Raw genomic sequence first — 23769 nt, forward strand, 5'->3', positions numbered from 1 at the left:
GTGAGCTCTTTTATCTGAGTGTTTAAGTTCCAAATGCAAAAAAGTAAGAGGTTTATCTAGCAGAATGAGAAGTAAAACTTTCAATTTGAATGTGTCCCTGTTACAATGTGTGAAATGTCACTACTGCCAAGATTTTAGCAATGTTGGAGTCTAGCAATGTTGATCTTTCTTAACAGCTCATGAAAATAGCAAAAGTGTAATTTGCATGCCTGGCTGAACAAATGGTGGCTGTCAGTGACTTGGAAGAACCAGGTCTGTTGCAGTTCAGGACTGAGAGGCCAACGTTCTCTATGAGAAATGTGATGGTATATCAGTTCAGTTGGGAATCAGAAAAAGGCTATGGGGCAGGCGACGCTACCACCTGACCTGACCTCTACCCAGCTTGCAAAACCTCTAGCTTGCCTCTTGGCAATTTCTACAGAGCAGTTAGGTGTTGTCTATTTAGAACTGTGTGGCATGTTGAAAATTTGGGGGTAGCGTTAAACTGACGTTAATATAAAAACACACAACCATGGATATTACTGTGCTGATATTCACTGCATTCATTCTGTCTGCCTGTTGGAAGCTGGGCTAGACAAGAATTAAAGTAGGTGCAAACAGAGGGCTGTAAAATGGCTTATGGAAATTAATGACAGTCTTGCAGTTGACTTAAATGGGAGAACTGGGACCCATGCAAACCACTTCTACCTGTTGACCTGTAATTACGTCTATCCAATAAATAGCATAGCCAGCACATGGAGTCTAGATTTTTCCTATGTGTAAATCCCTTATCAGCCTACAAAAGGAGCCCAAAGGAGTGTTTGAATTAGTGATTATAAGTTTAGGGGAGATGGTCTTGGGGGTCAGGTATTAGTTAAATTATAAGATGGAGAGGGACTAATGCAGTACAACTATTGCATGGATTTATTTGGGCAGTTTTGACAATTGGCCTGTTTTCAGTGTAATATTAGTCACTGCCTACATTGGCACAAACTGCAGAGCTTATGACCGAGGTTGATATGGTGGGTGCAATAGCACAGGAAGTGTTAGGTGAATTTACCCACAAAACCAGCCCCGATAGCTGGGCTATGGTGAATTAAAAGTGTGAAGACTGAGATTGGCACAGCCATTAGCCACCCAGTCAGCATGTGATGTTGGATCAAACTATGGAGGAAAGGAATGAAAGACAGAATGTGATATAGGTTTGGATCAGAAAGGAGTCGGGTAAAATCTACCCTTTCGAAACTGAAAGGAAAAAAATGGCTTAGCCGACAGATAGTGGTGATGAGATTCTTTGAACTGAGATAAAGATGGAAAACTTTGTTCTAGTGAGACCTGGGAAATCATCTGGCTAGTTGTTTACTTAGTGGATTGGCAGAGCAGCTATATATATATATATTTTTTTTTGTGGTGGTCTGTTTACTGGCTGGAATAGGGGATGATCTAATTGCAGTGGGCCATACTGAGAATCGTGACAATAGCGTGAGAGTACAGTATGGAGATTTTCAAAAGCATATTTGAGGATATTGGGATAACTCAGTCTAGGTTAGCATTTTTTGAATGGTTTCCTCTTCCAGGTAGAGATGTTAAATTATAGGAAAAGATTAATATGTGGCTCAACGGATGGTGCACAGAGCAACTGTTTAGATTTTTCATATATTGAAGTAACTTTTGGGGTAGCCTAACCTATATTAGATTGATTATATTTGTCTAGTTTGGCAATTGATAAGTGGAAAAGAGAGATGGTAGCTGCAGGGCTTGCAAAAGTTTTACAACCAATCTCAATACAAAATCCCAGGTTCACTATTGTCTAATTCTTTTCTCTTGCTAAAATGCTGCAGGTTCCCAAATTCATGGCCCTTTAACTAACTGGCAGGAAAATTAATAGTTTGCATAACAATCATTCTCCTACCATTTCAGATGTCAAAAATATAGCTTTAAATTTTTATTAACCTTTATTAACTTATTGATCACAGTTGATGTTTTGCTCTAACTTTTTATTCAGCTGTTATCAATATATTTTGGTTATGAGAGAGCCTTTGACAAGGTCCCTCAAGCAAGTAAGCAGTCATAAGATAAGAGAGAAGGTCCTCTCATGGATCAGTAACTGGTTAAAAGACAGGAAACAAAGGATAGGAATAAATGACCATTTTTCAGAGTGGAGAGAGGTAAATAGCAGTGTCCCCCAAGGATCAGTGCTGTTCAACATATTCATAAATGATCTGGAAAAAGGGGTAGATAGTGAGGTGGCAAATTTTGGAGGTGATACAAAATTACTCAAGATAGTTAAGTCAGAAGCAGACTGCGAAGAGTTACAAAGCTTGGTGACTGAGCAACAAAATGGGGCAGATGAAATTCCGTGTTGATAAATGCAAAGTAATGCATGTTGCAAAACATAATCCCAGCTATACGTACAAAATAATGGGGTTTTAATTAGCTGTTACCACTCAAGAAAGAGATCTTGGAGTCACTGTGGATAGTTCTCTGAAAACATCCACTCAGCTTGTTTGACTGCTGCTGCACACTAACAATGTGAGGAACCATAAGAAAAGAGATAAGACAGTAAATATCATAATACCACTATATAAATCCATAGTACATGGGGTCCACACCTTGAATACTGTATGCAGTTCTTGTCACCCTATCTCAAAAGAAGATATATTAGAAATGGAAAAGATACAGGAAAGGGCAACAAAATTTATTAGGGGTATGGAACAGTTTCCATATGAGGAGAGATTAAAAGACTGGAACTTTTCAGTTTAGAAAAGAGATGACTAAAGGGGGCTATGATGGAGGTCTATAAAATCATGAATGATTTGGAGAAAGTAAATAAGGAAGTGTTGTTTACCCCTTCACATAACACAAGAACCAGGGGTCACCCAATTAAATTTATAGACAGCAGGTTTAAAACAAACGAAGGAAGGACTTCTTCATACAACGCACAGTCAACCTGTGGAACTCATTGTCAGAGGATGTTATAAGGCCAAAACTATAGCTGGGTTAAAAAAAGCATTAGACAAGTTCATGAAGGATAGGTCCATCATGGACTATTAACTAAGATGGTCAGGGACTCAACCCCATGTTCTCTGTCTCCTAAGCCTCTGACTGCTGGATGCTGGGACTGAACGACAGGGGATGGATTACTTGATTTGCCTGTTCTGTTTAGTCCCTCTAAAGCACCTGGCTCTGGCCACTGTCGGAAGACAGGATACTGGGCTAGATGCACCATTAGTCTGATGCAGTATGGCCATTCTTACGTTCAATCGAAAAAGATTCTATCTGCACTTAAAATGCCATAGTGGCACAGCTATAGCACTTCAGTGCAGATACTTACTACAGCAACAGAAAGGGGTTCCTCTGTCACTGCAGTTAATCCTCCTCCCTGAGAGGCAGATGCTAGATCAACAGAAGAATTCCTCCATCAACCGAGCACTGTCTACACCAGGCGTTAGGTCGGCTTAACTGTTTGTATTCCAGGGGTGGAATACATCAAACATTCCTTTACTTCTATGAACACTTCTGTGCATTTCTATTAATTTAGTTTTTTTGCTCATCTTGTACACTGTAACTAGACTGCTCAATTTCATATTCTGGTTCTCCTTTACTAGTCCTATACCGCTCAAGCTGGTATTCCTGCAAGTCTGCTGGAAAATGCTTAAATTTCATTTTTAAAACTTTCATTGACAATATGCGTGGGCCTGTCAGTGATGTTGTTTCTTACCTTCCCATCCTAAGGGGAATTCATTGGAACCTTATCATACGTCCATTACTAATACAGTGTATCAAGCTTTAGCTTCCTCTGGAGATAGTCATCAAAATATCATATTATTTTTCTATACTTATTTAATATTTCATTGCAAACGATAGAGAAAAATGCTTCATACAAACAAGGTTTACTTCCCTCCTGCCCCCACCTTGATTCATCTTGGCAAACACAAATTAGTCGGCAAAAATTATGTTGAAATTTTTATTTACACATATTGGGGCACAAACTGCATACCTATGTCCAGCCAAATTTCTGGGAGCCTAGGAGAACATAAATATTTTAGTGACTATGATCAAGAAAAAATATTTTTAGAATCCAGATTGGTTCCAACAAATGCTACAGTTGGACAAGAATCCGCTTCTAGGAAGAGGAGATTGCAGAATCCATTTAACCAGATTTTTTTTCATAATCATTTGGTTTTGTTAAGGTTTTACATGTATTCCATCTGTGAAACTAAATGTCAGCGGTAGATTGTTTTCAGGAAGACGCATATAAGATTCTTTTTGTTTGAGTAATGTTTCAGTGAACAGAAATATGTAAGTAAAGAATTAATCTGTATACGTATTTATATTCCTAGACACACAATTGTGCAAAGCTAGAGTTCACATATTCTGCCAATGGTTTTTGTTCCTAATTATCTGAAAAACAAGCATCATAAACATAGGAATTAAGGTTAGCGATCCAAACCTTTTAGGGTGTGTCTACGCTCAAATGAATAACCTGTGGCTGGCCTGTGCCAAATGACTGGGGCTTGGGCTGGAGGTGGGAGGGTCTCAGAGCTCAGGCTGCAGCCTGAGCCCAGAAGTCTGCACTGCAGTGAAACAGCCCCACAGCCTGAGTCTCATGAGCACGAGTCAGCTGGCATGGACCAGCTGCGGGTGTCTAATTGCAGTGTAGACATACCCTATCATATGTTCAAACTTGGACATAATGGATTCTTGTTTGTGCAAAGTTACTGAATAAGTTGTTGCCAATATTCATAAATAAAGGAAAACCTGTATACCAATGCAAAATATTATGTTCACTTTTGCATAGGAAAGTAGGCAAAATATTAAAGGTTTACTTAGCTCTAGTTCAAATACCTGCCCTAAAAAACAAACACACACAAAAAACCTGAACGAGTGACTGGAAGCACAGGGCTCTGTCTGTTGTGTTTTGAGCAGCTGGAAAATACTTCCTCATTCAGTTCTTTCTGCAGTAGGAGCTGGGCACACATTATTCATGATGGCAGCAAGGCTATAACCTAAAGTTATTGCACTGGTTTAGTGCACTTGCAATACTGAGCATTGTAGGCAGACTTGATAAATCATGACTTGATATCTGCTAAATAGGACAATCTATAGTAAGGATATTCCTAAATCATAAGGCACAGTAAATAAAACATTTAAAATTCAAGCCATATCTATTGCCATTTTGTGTAGTGTATATGGAATAGAAATACCTTGTATTCAGTACAGCCATGCATCATAAACTCTAGCTCCTGCAATATCAGCAGAGTAATATCTGAAATGTAATCAGTTAACTTGGATTTCTCTCTTTTTGAGGGGGACTTGAGGCAGTATTTGTAATATCTCAAATTAAAATCCATGCACAAATGGAGCCATGTCTTATATGTAGGTAATTTGTTTGTTCAAGTCAGTTCTCATTTATTCAACAGAGTCAAATATAGCTGTGTTAAATTAATTTATGCAGCAGTTTAAAGCCAGTTTTTTCATAAGAGATGGCTAAGCCAGTTTTTTCATAAGAGATGTTTGTGATTTGATTAATATCTGTGCTTGTTTATCTTAATTAAAAACAACCCTTCAAATTGTACACTTAGCTAATACATGCAGACTTGGGTTGCATTCAGCTGTTGCCCCCCTCTGAGTTCTACACTTTCTTGTTGTGTCTCCATATATAGATTGTGAGATCCTGGGGGTAGGCACTGTAATTTATGTTGTGCCTACAGTGTCTGTCGCTACAGCGCCCTGATCGTGAGTCGGGTATTTGGGTGCTACAAATCATAACTTGCTTAGGGTGACTTTTCTAATAAGTGGATTCTAGAAATATTCCCCAGAAGCATATAATAAAGGCAGGATGAATTAAGAATGCCTCAGTTGTACATTCATCTATCAGTGAGGCCTTGTATATGTTGTAAAGAAACCGTGCCTGTGGCTTCTGTTCTCTATGTAAATGGAAGATAGAGAGCCTCTCCTTTTGAAAACCTCAGGGCCCTAGTTGATCTTAGTTTAAATGGGGTTTTACTGAAATGTTTTTGTGGCAGCTGCCTTGCTAGTCTATTGAATGGTATGGTACCACCCTACTTTGTAAGTACAAATACTGTTGCCTGAGGTGATAGAGGGATGGCAGTTTGTTCCACCTTGTCCTGCCAAGTCCTTGTTTTTAGGCGAGGGTGGGGGAGTTGGATGGCCCAGTTTCCCTATTTTGTAATGACAGCACTTTCCTAGTTTGTTTCCTGCTGGGAGTGGTGACTGCCGCTTCATTCACTTCTCCTTTCCCATTGTTGTGGTTGCAGAAAAAATGTTCTCTGAGGCATAAATAGCAGCCAAGCGCCGGTGAGTCTGAATAGAGCGGCAGGGCCTGGCACAGGTAATATTGCATCCTGCTGCCAAGAGATGGACAACTCCTCTCCACCCACCTACTCCCAGAGCTGGAAGTCATTTATTCTCCACACAAAAATTTCTCTTTTCCCCTAAACCTGTTTCTTCACCTCGATTTTTTTTTTTTAAATATTTCATCAAATGGTTAGAAATGGCAGGTAAAATCTCCCCCCACCCCCCCAGGACTGCAAAAGACAATGGAGAAAGCAAGAGGTGGGCAATACCTCGTCCTCCAGGGCCTGGGGAGGGGATTAAACCAAATCAGACCCAAAACAAAACAGCACTTGCAGGGATTGGATGGCTCAGGGGGCTGGTGATGGATTCTGGGCCTTCTGTCTCTAGGCTCAAGGGTAAGCTAGGTCTGCACGGAAACCATGGAGTTACCATGGATAAAGCCTTTGTGGGTATGTCTACATTGCAATTAAAAACCCACGGCTGGCCTGTGCCAGCTGACTCGGGCTTGCGGGGCTCGGACTAAGAGGCTGTTTAATTGCAGTGTAGATGTTCAGGCTTGGGCTGGGGCTGGAGCCCGGGGTCTAGGGCCCTGTGAGGTGGGAGGGTCTCAGAGCTCAGCCTGCAGCCCGGGCCCAAATATCTATATAGCAATTAAACATACTGAGCCCTGTAAGCCTGAGTCAGCTGGCCCGGGCCAGCCGTGGGTGTCTAATTGCAGAGTAGACATACCCCGTGAAATGAGTCACTTGTGTCTGAAAGTGGACAGGAGTCCCCATAACTAATACACACTCTTTCTGGCGTTCTCAGCAGAGAGGTCCATGGCTGAATGGGAATGGGGCGTAAACCGCTTCCTCAGCTCCTGGGCTTGTGCACTGTGAGTGGGGGTTGAGTCTCAGTGGCATGGCAGTAGAGGGAAGTTTGTTGCCACTGCAGCTGTCTGTGCTTTCTGCCTGGATTTCTGTCTTCCGTTCTGTCCATCACCTTTCATAAGCACTAAATTCACATAACACGTAGTACAAAATGGAGTCCTGGTGTCCCAGCAGCATGCTCAACCCTAATTAAACTGGCCGTTTGATTTTGTGTGCCCCAAACAATAGACGTGTCTTAATAATCTGCATCGTTTCTGAAGGAGGAGGTGTTCAAAGCACTCATCCACGGCCTAAAGTCAAAGGTAAGCCTCCCCATGCACTTTGTAATAGCAGAATTAAGCTAATGCTGAGTGCTTTTAAAAATGCCATTCTAAATCTTGTATCCACACAGCCAGCTGCACCAGTTAATATTCCCTAGATCCGTTCTATTGCACTGTTTTGGCCACAGCATTCTGAACACAGACAGAGGCTCCTGTCCTTTTATAAGCTTTACCTTTGTCTATTGACATGAGGAGGGGTGTGTGTGCATTTAATATGTCTACATAAATGTTAGAGACTTGTTTAACATGGCACATTAACTTAAATGGCTAAACATTTCTGGAAAAAACCTAAGCCAATCCAAGTATTCATCCTTTTTCCCAATGCTTTTCAAAGTGACAGCATGAAAAAGAGTACCTCTGATTATGTTATTGACCATAGCACAATAACATAAGAACAGCCATACTGGGTCAGACCAAAGGTCCATCTAGCCCAGTGTCCTGTTTTCCACCTGTGGCCAATGCCAGGTGCCCCAGAAGGAATAAAAAAAACAGGTAATCATCAAGTGATCCATCCCCTGCAGCCCATTCTTAGCTTCTGGCAAACAGGGGCTAGGGACACCATCCCTACCCATCCTGGCTAGTGGCCATTGATGGAACTATCCTCCCATGAACTTATCTAGTTCTTTCTTGAACCCTAATTATAGTCTTGGCCTTCACAGCATGCTCTGGCAAAGAGTTTCACAGGTTGACTGTGCAGCTGTGTGAAGAAATACTTCCTTTTGTTTGTTTTAAACCTGCTGCCTATTAATTTCATTTGGTGACCCCCTACTTCTTGTGTTATGAGGAGGAATAAATAACACTTATTTACTTTCTCCACACAAGTCATGATTTTATAGACTTCAATCTTATCCCCCCTCTTGGTCATCTATTTTCCAAACTGAAAAGTCCCAGTCTTATTAACCTCTCCTCTTATGGAAGCAGTTCCATACCCCTAATAATTTTTGTTACCCTGTTCTGAACCTTTTCCAATTCCAATCTATCTTTTTTGAGATGGGGCGACTACTTCTGCACACCGTATTCAAGATGTGGACCATGGATCTATATAGAGGCAATATGATATTTTCTGTCTTATTATCTAGCCCTTTAATGATTCCTAACATTCTGTTTGCTTTTTTGATTGCCGCTGCACATTGAGTGGATGTTTTCAGAGAACTATCCGCAATGACTCCAAGATCTCTTTGTTGAGTGGTAACAGCTAATTTATACCCCCTCATTTTATATGTGTAGTTGGGATTGTGTTTTCCAGTGTGCATTACTTTGCATTTATCAACATTGAATTTCACCTGCCATTTTGCCCAGTCACCCAGTTTTGTTTGATCCTTTTGTAGCTCTTCGCAGTCTGCCTGGATCTTAACTATCTTGAGTAGTTTTGTATCCTCTGCAAATTTTGTCACCTCACTGTTTACCCTTTTTTTACAGATCATTTATGAATATGTTGAATAGGACTGGTCCCAGTGCAGACCCCTGGAGGACACCACTATTTTTGTTTCTCCATTCTGAAACCTGAGCATTTATTTCTGGCCTTGGTAACTAGTTAAAAGATAGGAAACAAATCTATGAAAGGACCTCCCCTCTTATCCCAGGACAGCTTACTTTGCTTAAGAGATTTGGTCAGGGACTTGTCAAAGGCTTTTTGAAAATCTAAGTACACCATATCCACTGATCCCCCTTGTCAAAGTGCTTGTGGACCCCCTCAAAGAATTGGTTGGTTGGTGAGTCATGATTTCCCTTTACAAAAACCATGTTGACTCTTCCTCAACAAATTATGTTCATCTATGTGTCTGACAATTTTGTTCTTTACTACAGTTTCAACCAGTTTGCCCGGTACTGAAGTCAGGCTTACCAGCCTGTAATTGCTGGGATCACCTCTGGAATCCTTTTTAAAAACTGGTGTCACATTAGCTATCCTCCAGTCATTTGGTACAGAAGCTGATTTAAATGATAGGTTACAGACTACAGTTAGTAGTTCTGCAATTTCACATTTGAGTTCCTTCAGAACTCTTGCTGAATACCATCTGGTCCTGGTGACTTATTACTGTTTAGTTTATCAATTTGTTCCAAAACCTCCTCTAATACACCTCAATCTGGGACAGTTCCTCAGATTTGTCACCTAAAGAGTGGCTCAGGTTTAGGCATCTCCCTCAGTCCTCATCCATGAAGACCGATGCAAAGAGTTTATTTAGTTTCTCCACAATGGCCTTATCGTCCTTGGGTGCTCCTGGAGCATCTTGATCATCCAGTGGCCCCAATGGTTATTTAGCAGGCTTCCTGCTTCTGATGTACTTAAAAAATTTGCTATTACTTTTTGAGTCTTTGGCTAGCTGTCTTCAGGTTCTTTTTTGGCCTTCCTAATTATATTTTTATACTTCATTTTCCAGAGTTTATTCTCCTTTCTATTTTCTTCACTAGGATTTAACTTTCACTTTTTAAAGGATGCCTTTTTGCCTCTCACTACTTTTTACTTCATTGTTTACCCACGGTGGCACTTGTTTTTGTTTGGTTCTTTTACTATGTTTTTTAATTTGGGGTATACATTTAAGTTGAGCCTCTATTATGTTGTCTTTAAAAAGTTTCCATGCAAAGTGGAAGATGGATAGTATTTTTTCTACACCATTAGCAGTAAAAGAGGGAAAAGTAATGGCTGCAACATTACTGGGAACTGCTATACTTATCCAACTGTAATAACTGTCTCTCTGGCACTGTGTTTAACTAGACCAGTGGCTGAAAAATAATACTCATAATCATCACTGATGCTGCACAGAATGCGTTGTGAAGGCCAGGACTATAACAGAGTTCAAAAAATAATTCATGGAGGATAGGTTCATCAATGGCTATTAACCAGGATAGGCAGGGATGGTGTCCCTAGCCTCTGTTTGCCAGAAGCTGGGAATGGGCAACAGGGGATGGATCACTTGATGATTACCTGTTCTGTTCATTCCCTGTGGAACACCTGGCATTGGCTTCTGTTGGAAGACAGGGTACTGGGCTAGATGGACCTTGGTCTGACCCAGTATAGCGGATCTTATGTTCTTACGTTATAAGCCATTGCATCATGGAAACAGATTTTCACCTTTTAAAAGAACAATCAGCAATACTCCATCCAGAAAAGAGCAAGTTCTATACAGCCTGCCAGAGGTACTATGCCCCCTTTTAGAGGTGCAGGATGAAGAAATGATCCACTTTTCACTATATAAAAGGGTTTTTCATGAGTTGGGCTCAGTCTTCTAACAGAGTCAATGAGTTGTGCATTAGGTTGTTTGGTAGTGCCATACCTGCTAGACCCTTATGTCAGTGTAAGCAGATTGCAGAGACAAACCATAGTTTAGATTCAGGTTTCACAAAAAGAACAGGAGTACTTGTGGCACCTTAGAGACTAACCAATTTATTTGAGCATAAGCTTTCGTGAGCTACAGCTACACTTTCCACAGTATGCATCCGATGAAGTGAGAAGATCTTTTTATATACACAAAGCATGAAAAAATACCTCCCCCCACCCCACTCTCCTGCTGGTAATAGCTTATCTAATGTGATCACTCTCCTTACAATGTGTATGATAATCAAGTTGGGCCATTTCCAGCACAAATCCAGGTCCCCCCCCCCCCCCACACACACACAAACCCACTCTCCTGTTGGTAATAGCTTATCTAAAGTGACCACTCTCCTTACAATGTGTATGATAATCAAGGTGGGCCATTTCCAGCACAAATCCAGGGTTTAACAAGAACGTCTGGGGGGGGGGTAGGAAAAAACAAGGGGAGATTCACTGCACTAATAGGCTATATGGAACACCCACTACGTATGAGTTCTTCATTTCATCTCTCTTAAACAACGATCCAGCAACCTGACCTCCATAGGCAAGCTCTTGGGGAGCCCACTGACTTAACGGGGGCTCCATGTAGGCAGAAGCATTCACCCCTCACCTTGATCAGATTGCTGATGCAGGGCCTCACTTAAGAATTGTTACAGCTAATGGAGAAAAATTGCATACAGGTAGGGATATGATTGAGGTAGGGATCTAAAGCAGAAACACACTAGGAAATTAGGGCCTGATCCTCCTGGGTCTTGAGTAGCTCCTGTGAAGGAAAGACTGAACTCCAGTGGACTTCTTTGGGAATCCAGAGCTCTCAGATCCTTGAAGAAATGTTCAGCATGTTGTAGGGGCATAAATAAAAAAGTGGAGCTGAGGTGGTTGTGAATGTTTCAAAGTTCAGGAATAGAGTAATGCTAACACAAAGTGATTTGCACACAGTGCCATTGGAACCATTGCAAATGCCAGGTGAAGTTGGCAATGCAGAGTCATTCTTCCAAATCAGTACTCATGCTACATCAGAGAAGGATCTGAGTGTCTTGCAAATTGCAGCGACTGTCTTCCATGGTTTGGGGGGGGTGGGAGATACTTACGGTGAAAGTGTACAAAATAACTATGATCTTCTATGAATGGAGGGCTTTATTCCTACCACAAAATGGATTTTTTGTTGTTTCGACATGCCTGATCTCAGTTGTAGTATATAAGCTGGAGTAACTCAATTGATTGGTGTAAACCTATGAAGTGAGAATGTGGCCTGATGTTAGAGGCAAGAAGAGTAATTACGTAGATGTGTATGAGTCTGGCAGCACAGCTTTGGCAATTGAACATTCTAAATATGCATTTCATGCTGGAATGAGGGAAAGTCCCTTTGTATGGTAGATGCAATTAACTAATTTCCCAGGGCAAAGAAGGTGATGCCCCTTCCTGTCAATTAGTTAGAAAGGATGCATGCACCTGTATGTTGTAACTAGAGCTGGCATCTCCCTTAAGGGCAAATTTCACAAGCTTAACTGGCTTTCTCCAGAACTAATTGACAAGTGAATAATTAGTTAGAGTCTTAACTGACAAATTACTGATGCAAAATTCCAATCTTCTTTGCCAGTGCACAAGCTTATCCTTCTAGAGATATTTGCAGGATTGGCACCTAAGGAAGAAATACTCTAGTTTAAACCATTCTCTGGATTCAAGTGTTCTGTGTATTGTTACACAGGAAAAATAAAGATTGAAAGATAGCATGAAAATTTATCAGGTCCTATCCAGCTACTTTTGGTTCTTTGTTTTTCCGTCAAGTGCTTCTTTAATTGATTCTGCCAATCTGTGTAAGATTTCTTACAGGCAAATTGTTCTCCAGTAAGAAAAAACATATGCCTATGTTCTCTCATCTTGCCCACTGTTACCTGAATTCAGACTATTCGCCTGTGTCTGAAGGTTTCTTAGTTCAAATGTGTTATGTCTACCCTTACTTTCCCTTGAGCATCCTGAATTCTTTGGGCCTAATTCACCATTGCATTACTCCAGTTTTATGCTAGTGTAATCCCACTGAAGTCAATACAATGACCCAGTCCTTTCATTTGTCATTTTAACCACTCCCCTGCCTCCCAGTGAGTACTTTCTCTTTTTTTTCATTCTTACACAAAATAGCCTCTTCATTCTACCCTGGATATTTGCTGTAGCCAATGATTTTAGTTTATTGTTAATTTATTATGTGATGTTATAATTGACTGACATGTCTTATAATCATTGTATGTTGAATAGAGTTAAATTGTAGGAGTATAGAAGTACAAGATTGATTAGTAGTTAGAAAGGATAATTATGTATTAGGAAGCTAAGTAAATAGGGCTGAAAGACAAGGCCTATAGGCTGAGGCCTGTAAGATTGTAGCTTAGCCATACTAGGCCATAGGCTTAAGAAATGCTTGACATAAGTAAGTGACCAAAGAATGTCCCTATGCCACAAGATTATGGGAAAAGATGTGCCAATGGGTGATATTGTGAAAAATTAACAGTAAGAATACTTTTTTGCTTACAAAATACGTGGTACTCACATTTTTCTAACACATGCCCTAACCGCAGGGTGCACTATGTGCATACATGCTAATGAGGTACGGTCAGAATCATATTGTAAAAAAAGGGTGCCCAGATCAGGAAAATTGAACTCCCTAGGGGAAACTCCAGAAGGAACCATCCCTCTACTGATGATCAATCCATGAGAGACCCATCAGACCCTGACACTATCTAGGAGATGTGAGTATAACTGCAATTGTAACCTGTGCATAGGTCTGTATAGAATTTCTAAATGCTTGGGTATTCATAACCTTTAATTGTAACTTTAATAAAGCTTGTAAAACAGATTAGACTTTGTACTTGTGAATGTCTGTCTAGTCTTTGTGTCCCTAGAAATTCTAAATCTGAAGCAAGTAGCAGAGGTGACTTTCACTCAGTTTGAGCTGGAAACTGAGGCCACCAGAGCTGAACCCATGGTGGGGTAATAACACATTACCAAATTCCCTTAAATAACATAAAAGGCTACAAGAAAAGGAGTACTTGTGGCACCTTAGAGACTAACCAATTTATTTGAGCATGAGCTTTCGTGAGCTACAGCTCACTTCATCGGATGCATCCGATGAAGTGAGCTGTAGCTCACGAAAGCTCATGCTCAAATAAATTGGTTAGTCTCTAAGGTGCCACAAGTACTCCTTTTCTTTTTGCGAATACAGACTAACACGGCTGTTACTCTGAAACCCATAAAAAGCTACATTGCTTTCCCCCGATATAAGTGCCACACTCTCTGAAAGTGGCTCACAACTGAGAGTGCCTATCTCAGGGCAGGCTGCCAAAAGCAGGGCAGAAAATGCAAACGGATGGTATGTTCTGTAATTAGATTTCACCAAGCCAGTGACAAATGTGAACTCCTGGATCACTGTTACAGTCTTACCATGGAGTCGCAGACAGTCCCCTTAGACTCTACCATTTATCTTGCCACCTAGGCAAGGTGGACTTAGTGATAAATGGTCACTTACACCAAGAATCACAACGTATTCAGGTTGCTTCCAGTCCCAAGAGACGAGTCATTTATCCCAGATCAATTGTTACCCTAGATCTTACACCAAAGGCAATGCCAATAGCCAATCCTGTAATAAACTAACTCAAGATTTATTAACCAGGAAGAAGAATAAATGAGAGTTATTGTCAGGTTAAAGTAAGCAGCATATACACACAAATGTATTGCAATCTAAATCCTATGAATTACGCAGTTGTAGAGCTCTGTCAATTCAAAATGTCTTTCAGGGGTAGGGGTATCTCTGGCTTCAGTTTAGTGACTCTGACCCTGCAAGAGTTCAAACAGCCAAGACGCAGAAAATTTTCTTGTCTTTGTTTTATTTCCTTCATTCAGCCTCCAAGTCCATAGGATGAGCTTGCTTTCATGTAGTATTTCCAAGATACAACAGGACCATTCACCAATCCTTTGTATTGCGATGTTCCTTGATAGCTCATCTGTCTTTGGTAGTTTTTCCCATCTGAGTTCACAAGTTTAGAGCAAAATTTTTTTTTGTTTGTAAAGCAAAACTTGCACATTTCCTTTATAGCACGTAATACAGATGTAACAAATAAGATTAACACCTTCAGCAACTTACAAACATTCTGTAGAGTCTAAACACTAACTATCTTTTTATAAGACTAATACCTATTTTGAGCAACACTAACATATAAGTGAGCTGGTCTGGTCTCCAGCTCTAAGTTTGTCAGTTCTTAGCAAATGCCTGTAGCCTTGGCAAGAGCTGGCATTTGGTTTCCCAGAGTCCCAATAACTGCTATAGTTTCCTGCTGCATCAAATTGTGCACAATACCCTGAGTTCCAGTTATCCCCTTACAGTTCTATAGTGATTTATTTTGACTTGTATCAACAGAAGGATATTAGGGGATACTTGGAACTCAATGCGTTGGTCAAAGTCTCCTTCTTCTTCTGTGGCAGTAAAGTGGCCTTGATTCAGAAAGAGTTTGATATTGCTATGCCACATTTTTTGGTTAATTGTACAATCCACGAGGTCAGTCTCATTTTTCCTTTCATTTTCTCATTTTGGATGGAAATGTTGATTCAAGGATTAAAGCCATGAATTCCATTACAAGCCACAGTTTTTGGGATCCAGTTACTTTGTTTTCAATTGATCAAGTGTTAACAGACCATTCTGTGCTTTGTGCTAACTGCGTTTGATTTGTAACAGCCATTACATCCAAACACAAACCAGCTTAATTTAATTTCAGACTGCTGCAAGTGAACACCAGCTGTGTTATGGATGAAGATGACTGGAATATTTATCTGGAAAAGCTGTAAGGCCTCTGGGAAAATTACTTAATATTGAATTTAAGGTTGGATCTAGTGATTGATAATTTGTTTTGCCAATTTCACCAGCAGAAAGGATGGGCTTTGCTAGCTTCTATGCATTCCACAGTTTATTGAGCCAATAAGAAATATCTTACCCACTGCCTGCGTTTGCATAGTACGTAGATTTGAGATTCTGAAATAGCTTTCTGCAATGCAGACTTGATTTGCACTCACACAACTAGTTGGCAAACTCCAGACTGAAGGTCTGTCTTCAGCCAAAGAGGTTTTTGTGCGATTTTAAATATTTTTAAGGTTTAGGGCAGCTGGCTGTGAATAAAGTGAGAAATGACTGCTGTCTGTTGGGTAGCATGTACAACTGTCCCATAAAACACTCGGACCATGAGATGTTTGTAGAACTCTCATGTTAACCAAGTAAGTGGTACCAGTGACTACACAGTATTTGTAGCAACATACAGTATACAAGTCATCAGGCCCTAATGATGAATACCCATGCATATTAAAAGTTATTTCAGAATCCCTAGCTATGTACCCTGTAAACACAAGTAGTGGGCAAGATATTTCTTATTGGTCTGATAATCCACTGAACTGATGATTATTTTCAGTGCCTACATACAATACTCCTGGGGGAATTCTGCGCCAAAAATTAAAAATTCTGTGTACAATATTTTAAAATACTGCAAAGTTCTGCAAATTTTATTTGTCAAAATAACACTACATAATCACGTCAGTTTCAATTATTTTGGTAATTTATTTCAAATTCAAGTCAGCAAGTATGCCTGTAACAATACAGACACACACACAAAATTTCCCTCCAAATAGAGAGTTAAAGCAACCCCTATGACAACCCAGTTCCTGTTTCTCTGCCCCCTCCCCCCTGCAGAGCCCTGCTAGGGGGCCAGACACCCACAAACCCTCTCCCCCAGAGCCCTGCCATGTCCCTCCAGCCAATACACCTGAATCCCCTACCTCCCCAAAGCCCAGCTGTGTCCCCCCATCCCAGATACCCACACTCCTCCTGCCCTCGAGCCCAGCTGTGGGGGCCCCCCTGTTCCCTTCAGAGTCCAGGGATCCAGACGGAGAAACAGCCTGATGCTTGGTCTCAGGCTTGCATGGAGTTTCCTGCGTGCCACCCTCTCCTTCCCTCAGGGCGTGTGGAGAACTGCAGTTGTTGGGAACCCTCCAGCTCCTCCTCCTCCTCCTCCTCCTCCTCCCCCGGCAGTGTCTTCTATGTGTGAACTGGTCTCTGCCAGGTCCAGTGACCCCTAGTGGCGGCCAGCAGTGCTATAGCCCATTTCTGTGGGGGAAAGGAAATTCTGCATGCACAACATTAATTTCTGCAAAATTCTGCATTGTGCAGTGGTGCAGAATTCCCCCAGGAGTAATACAAGGGTGACTAGCACACTAGAAATTCACATGCAAACATACATAGAGATAAGGAATAGAAGATATAATGCATCTTGATTTTTAGTGAAGCATTTTATACAATTTCTCTTGAAATGTTTACTTACAACATCAATTCAAGTTAGCTTGAACATACATAGAGTTGAGTGAGTAATTCGCCAGAGAATAATTTACTGGATCAATTTAGCCCAGTTTGGCTCATGAAAAGCCTGCAAATTGTGATTTTTGTCAAACATATTTGTTTTGATTTTTTCCACTGCCTCTTTTATTATTATTTACTGCTTCATCGTAACCAGCTGAAGATGAGTAGCTGATATTGCCAGTTTGGGATATGATGTTTGAGAGACTTGGCTAGTGGGAGACCCTGCTTTGAAATTGCAGGTCAGTTGAAGTTCTGAAGCCCACCCCCCTTCCTAGGCTTCAGAGCTTGAGCTCCAGCCTGAGTTGCAATTTCAAAGTGCTGTCTGTACTGCTGTTTTTAGAGTGCTAGTGTGAGCCCCGCTAGCCCGCCAAGTTGGGTCTGGTGCAGTCAGTCTGCAATGAGACAGGTGGACTGAGTTGAGCCTCTCTGTCTTAAGGAATACCCTGCTTTCTCTCTCTGTTTTTTTGATTCTTGTGTGTTATGGTTCTGGATTAAAGGAAATAAAGGAGAAACCGTTATTTCTTGAAACCTTCCAGAAAGAGTCTTTTTGGTTTTTATCTAACTTCTTTGTTTGTATGCTGTACACACAACACAAATAACCAGCAGCAGTGTCTTCTCAAAGAACAGGTTTCAGAGTAGCAGCCGTGTTAGTCTGTATCCGCAAAAAGAACAGGAGTACTTGTGGCACCTTAGAGACAAACAAATTTAAGCTTTCGTGGGCTACAGCCCACTTCATCAGATGCATAGAATGGAACATAGAGTAAGAAGATAGATATCTATGTCTATATACACACACACAGGAGAAAAAAAACTTGTTGGTAGTGATAATCAAGATGGTTCATTTCAGACAGTTGACAAGAAGGTGTTGTCAACTGTCTGAAATGGGCCATCTTCATTATCACTACAAACATTTTTTTTCTCCCGCTGATAATAGCTCATCTTAATTAGCTTCTTAGAGCTGGTATGGCAACTTCCACCTTTTCATGTTCTCTGTAGGTATATATATCATCTTACTATATGTTCCATTCTATGCATCTGATGAAGTGAGCTGTAGCCCACAAAAGCTTAAATTTGTTAGTCTCTAAGGTGCCACAAGTACTCCTGTTCTTTTTTTCCCTCAAAGAACAGGATGCATCCTCCTGGTACAAGTCAACAGCTTGGTACAGACATGGGCTTTATCTCAAGGAAACAAACTTCTAAGTTACTTGTTTAAGAAAAAAGAAAAAAGAAAAGGAGTACTTGTGGCACCTTAGAGACTAACCAGTTTATTTGAGCATGAGCTTTCGTGAGCTACAGCTCACTTCATCGGATGCATAGTGAGCTGTAGCTCACGAAAGCTCATGCTCAAATAAACTGGTTAGTCTCTAAGGTGCCACAAGTACTCCTTTTCTTTTTTCTTTTTACGAATACAGACTAACACGGCTGTTACTCTGAAACTTGTTTAAGAAAGAGACCTGGTTGTGTACAAGAAGGTGATGATCTTTATTCAGGATATTCTAAACAGGCATGATGCTGAGGATGTGCTATCAGAGCTATAAACCAAGTCATAAAAGTGAGCTGCCTTCACCCATCTTTTTTGCAAAGAGAACAATGTTTAGTTTTAAACGCCTATAAAGAATTCTAGAAATATCCTTATTGAAACTGATTTCTTTTATAAACAAACATTAAGGAAAATATGTACATGAACATAATACTTAGTCCTCCTTTGAGTGCAGGGGACTGGACTAGATGACCTCTTGAGGTCCCTTGCAGTTCTGATTCTATGTATGTTTGGGAAAATGTTTTACAGAAGATGTTGGTTACTTCTAACTCATGTTTCCCTTTAAAGGTGAAAAATGTTTTTGGCCTTCAAATGCTTAAGATGGAGTAAGCTTCTTTGCAAATACTTTGTATCTAAACGCAAGCCATAATATAATAAATGGAGCTAATACATGCCTTAGCAGTCAGGATGTACAGTACCTTGCATACCACTGCAGAATGCAAAGTGAAATGGCAGTCCAGAAAAATTCATCAGCAGTGCTTAGGCCCCGATTTAGGCATGTGCTTAAGCACCTTGTTGAATTAAAGCCTTAATTTCTAATGCATGAGATTCAAATCCATTCACCTATCCACAGAAACACACTACTTTGATTTAATTCATCACACTAAAAGATCATATTGTTTGTGCAGCGCCTAGCTCAGTAAGGTCTGATCCTTGACTAGGGTTCCTAGACACTGCAGTCATACAAATAAATAATAGAATTCATCCTCGTTTGATGATAGCATCTTATGTTTTGCACAATGCCAAGCACATTGTGTGTTCATATTTAAAGATGGTTGCTAGGCCACCTTTAAATAGTGAGCACAACAAAAAATAATGAACAAAGATCACCATGGAGAAGCTTACCTGGGGAATCAAGTATGTAATTATTATCTGACTGGCAAGCTGTATATTATCTGCACTGACTTTATCCTGATGGGCAAACATTAAGCACTCAATAAAACTGAAAAGAGCAAGCAATCACTGTGTGAAGGGTTGTAAGATCCAACTGAAAAGAAAAACAGATAACGAGAGGCTGATTTGAAGAGCAAAAGTGATAGAAACATACTGAACTCTTCATCAGAAGTATATAGCCTAACAACCAAGTGCAAGTTTGAAAGTTTTCTGCCATTTACCCCGGCACGCTCGCCCTCTTCTTTGTGAAATGCTGCCAGTAATTTAATGAAGAACAAGTTCAAACATTACTTCAGTGAAAGGACTGGAGATGCAAATTCTCCAGCATGTAGGAGTCTGTAGCTGCTGAACTACAAAATAATATAGGGAATGACATCCCTGTATCATGGTCTTATTCTGAATGTGATTTTTTAATTTAGATTCTAATATTTATTTAGATTCAGGGTTAGATTAGGGGTTACAGTGGACGAGAAGCTGGATATGATCAGCAGTGTGCCCTTGTTGCCAAGAAGGCCAATGGCATTTTGGGATGTATAAGTAGGGGCATAGCGAGCAGATCGAGGGACGTGATCGTTCCCTTCTCTTCGACATTGGTGAGGCCTCATCTGGAGTACTGTGTCCAGTTTTGGGCCCCACACTACAAGAAGGATGTGGATAAATTGGAGAGAGTCCAGCGAAGGGCAACAAAAATGATTAGGGGTCTGGAACACATGACTTATGAGGAGAGGCTGAGGGAACTGGGATTGTTTAGTCTGCAGAAGAGAAGAATGAGGGGGGATTTGATAGCTGCTTTCAACTACCTGAGAGGTGGTTCCAAAGAGGATGGTTCTAGACTATTCTCAGTGGTAGAAGATGACAGGACAAGGAGTAATGGTCTCAAGTTGCAGTGGGGGAGGTTTAGGTTGGTTATTAGGAAAAACTTTTTCACTAGGAGGGTGGTGAAACACTGGAATGCGTTACCTAGGGAGGTGGTAGAATCTCCTTCCTTGGTAGTTTTTAAGGTCAGGCTTGACAAAGCCCTGGCTGGGATGATTTAATTGGGGATTGGTCCTGCTTTGAGCAGGGGGTTGGACTAGATGACCTCCTGAGGTCCCTTCCAACCCTGATATTCTATGATTCTAATAAGAGAACTGCTATGCCAGACTTTGCAGGGAATTTTGAAAAAGACAAGGCAATGAAAACCGAGGGAGGATGGACTGAGACTGAAACCACAGTCACTAAATACTACTTCACCTTAAAGAATCCACAAGTACAGAGTCTTATAGAAACTCAGTTTAAGCCACTAAAAAAACTCACCCCTCAACCTTCTATGTTGTCTTAATATTTCATTGCTACCTATTGCATTTTTAATACCAACTTTGCAGATGGCATTTCATGACACACTGTCATGTGGATAGGGAAAAATGCTCTTTACAAAAATACTCCTTCCACCTGGCTGCATCATCAGAGGTCTAAGAACATGCAGCCTGTTTGCCATAGAGGTGATTCTGCACTGCAGTTTCCTACTGTTCCAGCAATGTTTGTGTTGGAGAGGAAAAAAACCCACAACAAATCTGCTTTCCTTATATCCTTTGTCATAAGAAAAGTGAGTTCTCAAAGCTTAAAATGCATATATGGTTATGGAGAACGGTTGAAATAAGAGCAGAAAGTGGATCAATTATTTAACTGAGATCTGTGATTCCTGCCAACTGGCGTTCAAAAAGGTTAATGAATTTTACTGTAAGAACTGGTTCACATAGACTCTTAAATTTGTATATATCTTGAATCAATCTGGGTTTCCCATGGTTTAATCTTTGTAAAAACCAATAGGCATGGTAATTTAAATAGAGCCAGTCTGGATTATGTGCATTTAGGATACTGAGGAAATCAGCAAACTTCACTATAACTTGTCTTTGAAAAGTCTGGATAGGCACCAGAAGTTTGGTGAAAACTCATTGTAGTGATCTTTAAATAAAAGAAAGAAGAGTGATGCTGGCAAAATCCAACTTTGTGACCTAAAGTGGTGGAGTAAAATAGTAGTAGAAAAATGCTAAGAGGAAAATATGCTGAAATATCTGGTAGATAAAGGAACCATGGTGACTATGCACCGGGGAGTTTTTAAAGAACAGATTTTGCCTGTTCGGTGTGTGATGTGGCTTTTTTGAGAGAGAGAGAGAGATATTAAATGAGCATTTGAAGTGGTAAATATGGCACTGGGATTTTGGAGAGAATTTAGTAATAGTGACTCTTGATCTTAGTATCAAAATTAGTTGAAATTGGCTTGGATGTGAATACCATCACATGGACTGAAAGCTAGAGCTGGTCAGGAATTTTTTGAAACTGAAACTTCAGTGAAATGGAAATCTCGTTTTCTGGTCTGCCCTACTGAAAACTGCCTGAAGGATTGTGTGTCTATGTAAGCATTGTATGGTATTGCAATTTAAAAAAAAATTTCAGTTTCCTTGTTTTCATGGAAACTAATTTTAAATGTAAATTGCAGCGAAAACTACAGCATCTATTCAACGAGGTCAATTCAATACATGTATTTATCACATCAGAACAATGGCACTTCAAAAAGAATATTGTATGAGCAACTCCCTGCCTGTTTGTTAGAAGTACGTGAGAGGGGAAGTTCAGTGCAACAGGACTTTTATTTTTACTAGGAAAGGTATGAATTTAATAGTCATTTGTTTAGGAAGGCGTATAAATAAAAAGTGAGAATTAAAACAATGGATAAATTAAGATGACAAAGATATTTCAGCTTCATTTATGTTCAGTAATAGACTAGTAGGACAGATAGTTATGGTTGGGGTTTTTTTCCAGCCCATTTTATCACAGACTAAACAAATGGGCTAGTTATCCGTTAATTAAAAAAGATAGTGCCGAGCACAATTAAGTCTTGGTCCATGATTGGGCTTCCAAGGCACTGTGATAATACAAATAATAAGATATTTACAAGTAAGGAAGTTACTTTAAAGTCCTTTCTATACAATGAATACTGTGATGATCCAAAATTAGTATGATGTCTAAATTTAAGTGGGAACAGCTGCAGGCCACCACAGATCATCAAGGATCCATGATATGGAAGCATTTGTACTATAAACTACTATTATGGATGATTTAATACGTAAAGCAGAATCTGAAGTATTTGAGGAGCAACTGTAATAAAGTTGTGTGTCGCAAATATTTAGAGACCTATCCTCAGCTGGTGTAAATTGTCATAGCTTCATTGATATCAAGTGAGCGATGACATTTTAAATCAGCTGGGGAACTACCCCAATATATTACGTGGCGTGTGTGTGTGTGTGTGTGTGTGTGTGAGAGAGAGAGAGAGAGAGAGAGAGAGCGAGCATGTGTATACACATTTGACTTAATTTTCATTCCATACAACAAGAATAAGTGACTATTTAATCATTTAAGAGAAAACACAAACTTCTAATTGAACAGGGTAAAAACATATTTTCAGGTGGGTGTGTGTGTGTGTTAAGCAGAAACAAAATTGTGGGTGGCAAGATCTTTTCCACGAGGATCAATCTGGTAATTATCCATATATGTAGAGATCATAATTTTAGTGTTTCAGGCTTGTACTGGAGACCTCTCCCACTTCTATTTATGCTCGCCCCAGTGCCTGCAATTCCTCTGCTAAACAGTTAGAGATGAATAATTATAACTAATAATTATTTGAAGCACTCAGACTGCTGTCAAGAGGTTGTACTTATCATTATCACTGTCAGTTTCTCATGTACAAATATGTGAAGTGTCTAATGCACAGGAAGAATATTCAAGTTGTATGTATTTAGTTAGAAGTAGAGCAAGAAAGGACAAAGGTTGCTCAGCTGCCAACATACCCATAGGGAAGTGACATCAGAAAGATGGCGGTCGAACTAATTATGTTCTGGTGTATGACAAAATATTTGAAACTGATCATGGTGCAGAGTGCCAGTGTGTGGGTCTCTACACCATTGACATTGGGGCTGAATGGAGGTGAGAGGAAAGCCTGGGGCAAATGTTCCTCACATACCCTGTGCACTGAGGAGGGTGCCTGTGTGCTAGTCCTATATATGCTATTGTGGAAGGCGGCAGCCTGAGCATGTCTGGTGGACAGAGGAGAGGGATCCATTATTTTAAAGAGTATATGTTGTAAAGACCGTAAAGGCATGTGGCTGCTGTTC

The sequence above is a fragment of the Natator depressus genome, chromosome 2 (assembly GCF_965152275.1).
Source record: "Natator depressus isolate rNatDep1 chromosome 2, rNatDep2.hap1, whole genome shotgun sequence".
Lineage (NCBI taxonomy): Eukaryota > Metazoa > Chordata > Testudines > Cheloniidae > Natator > Natator depressus.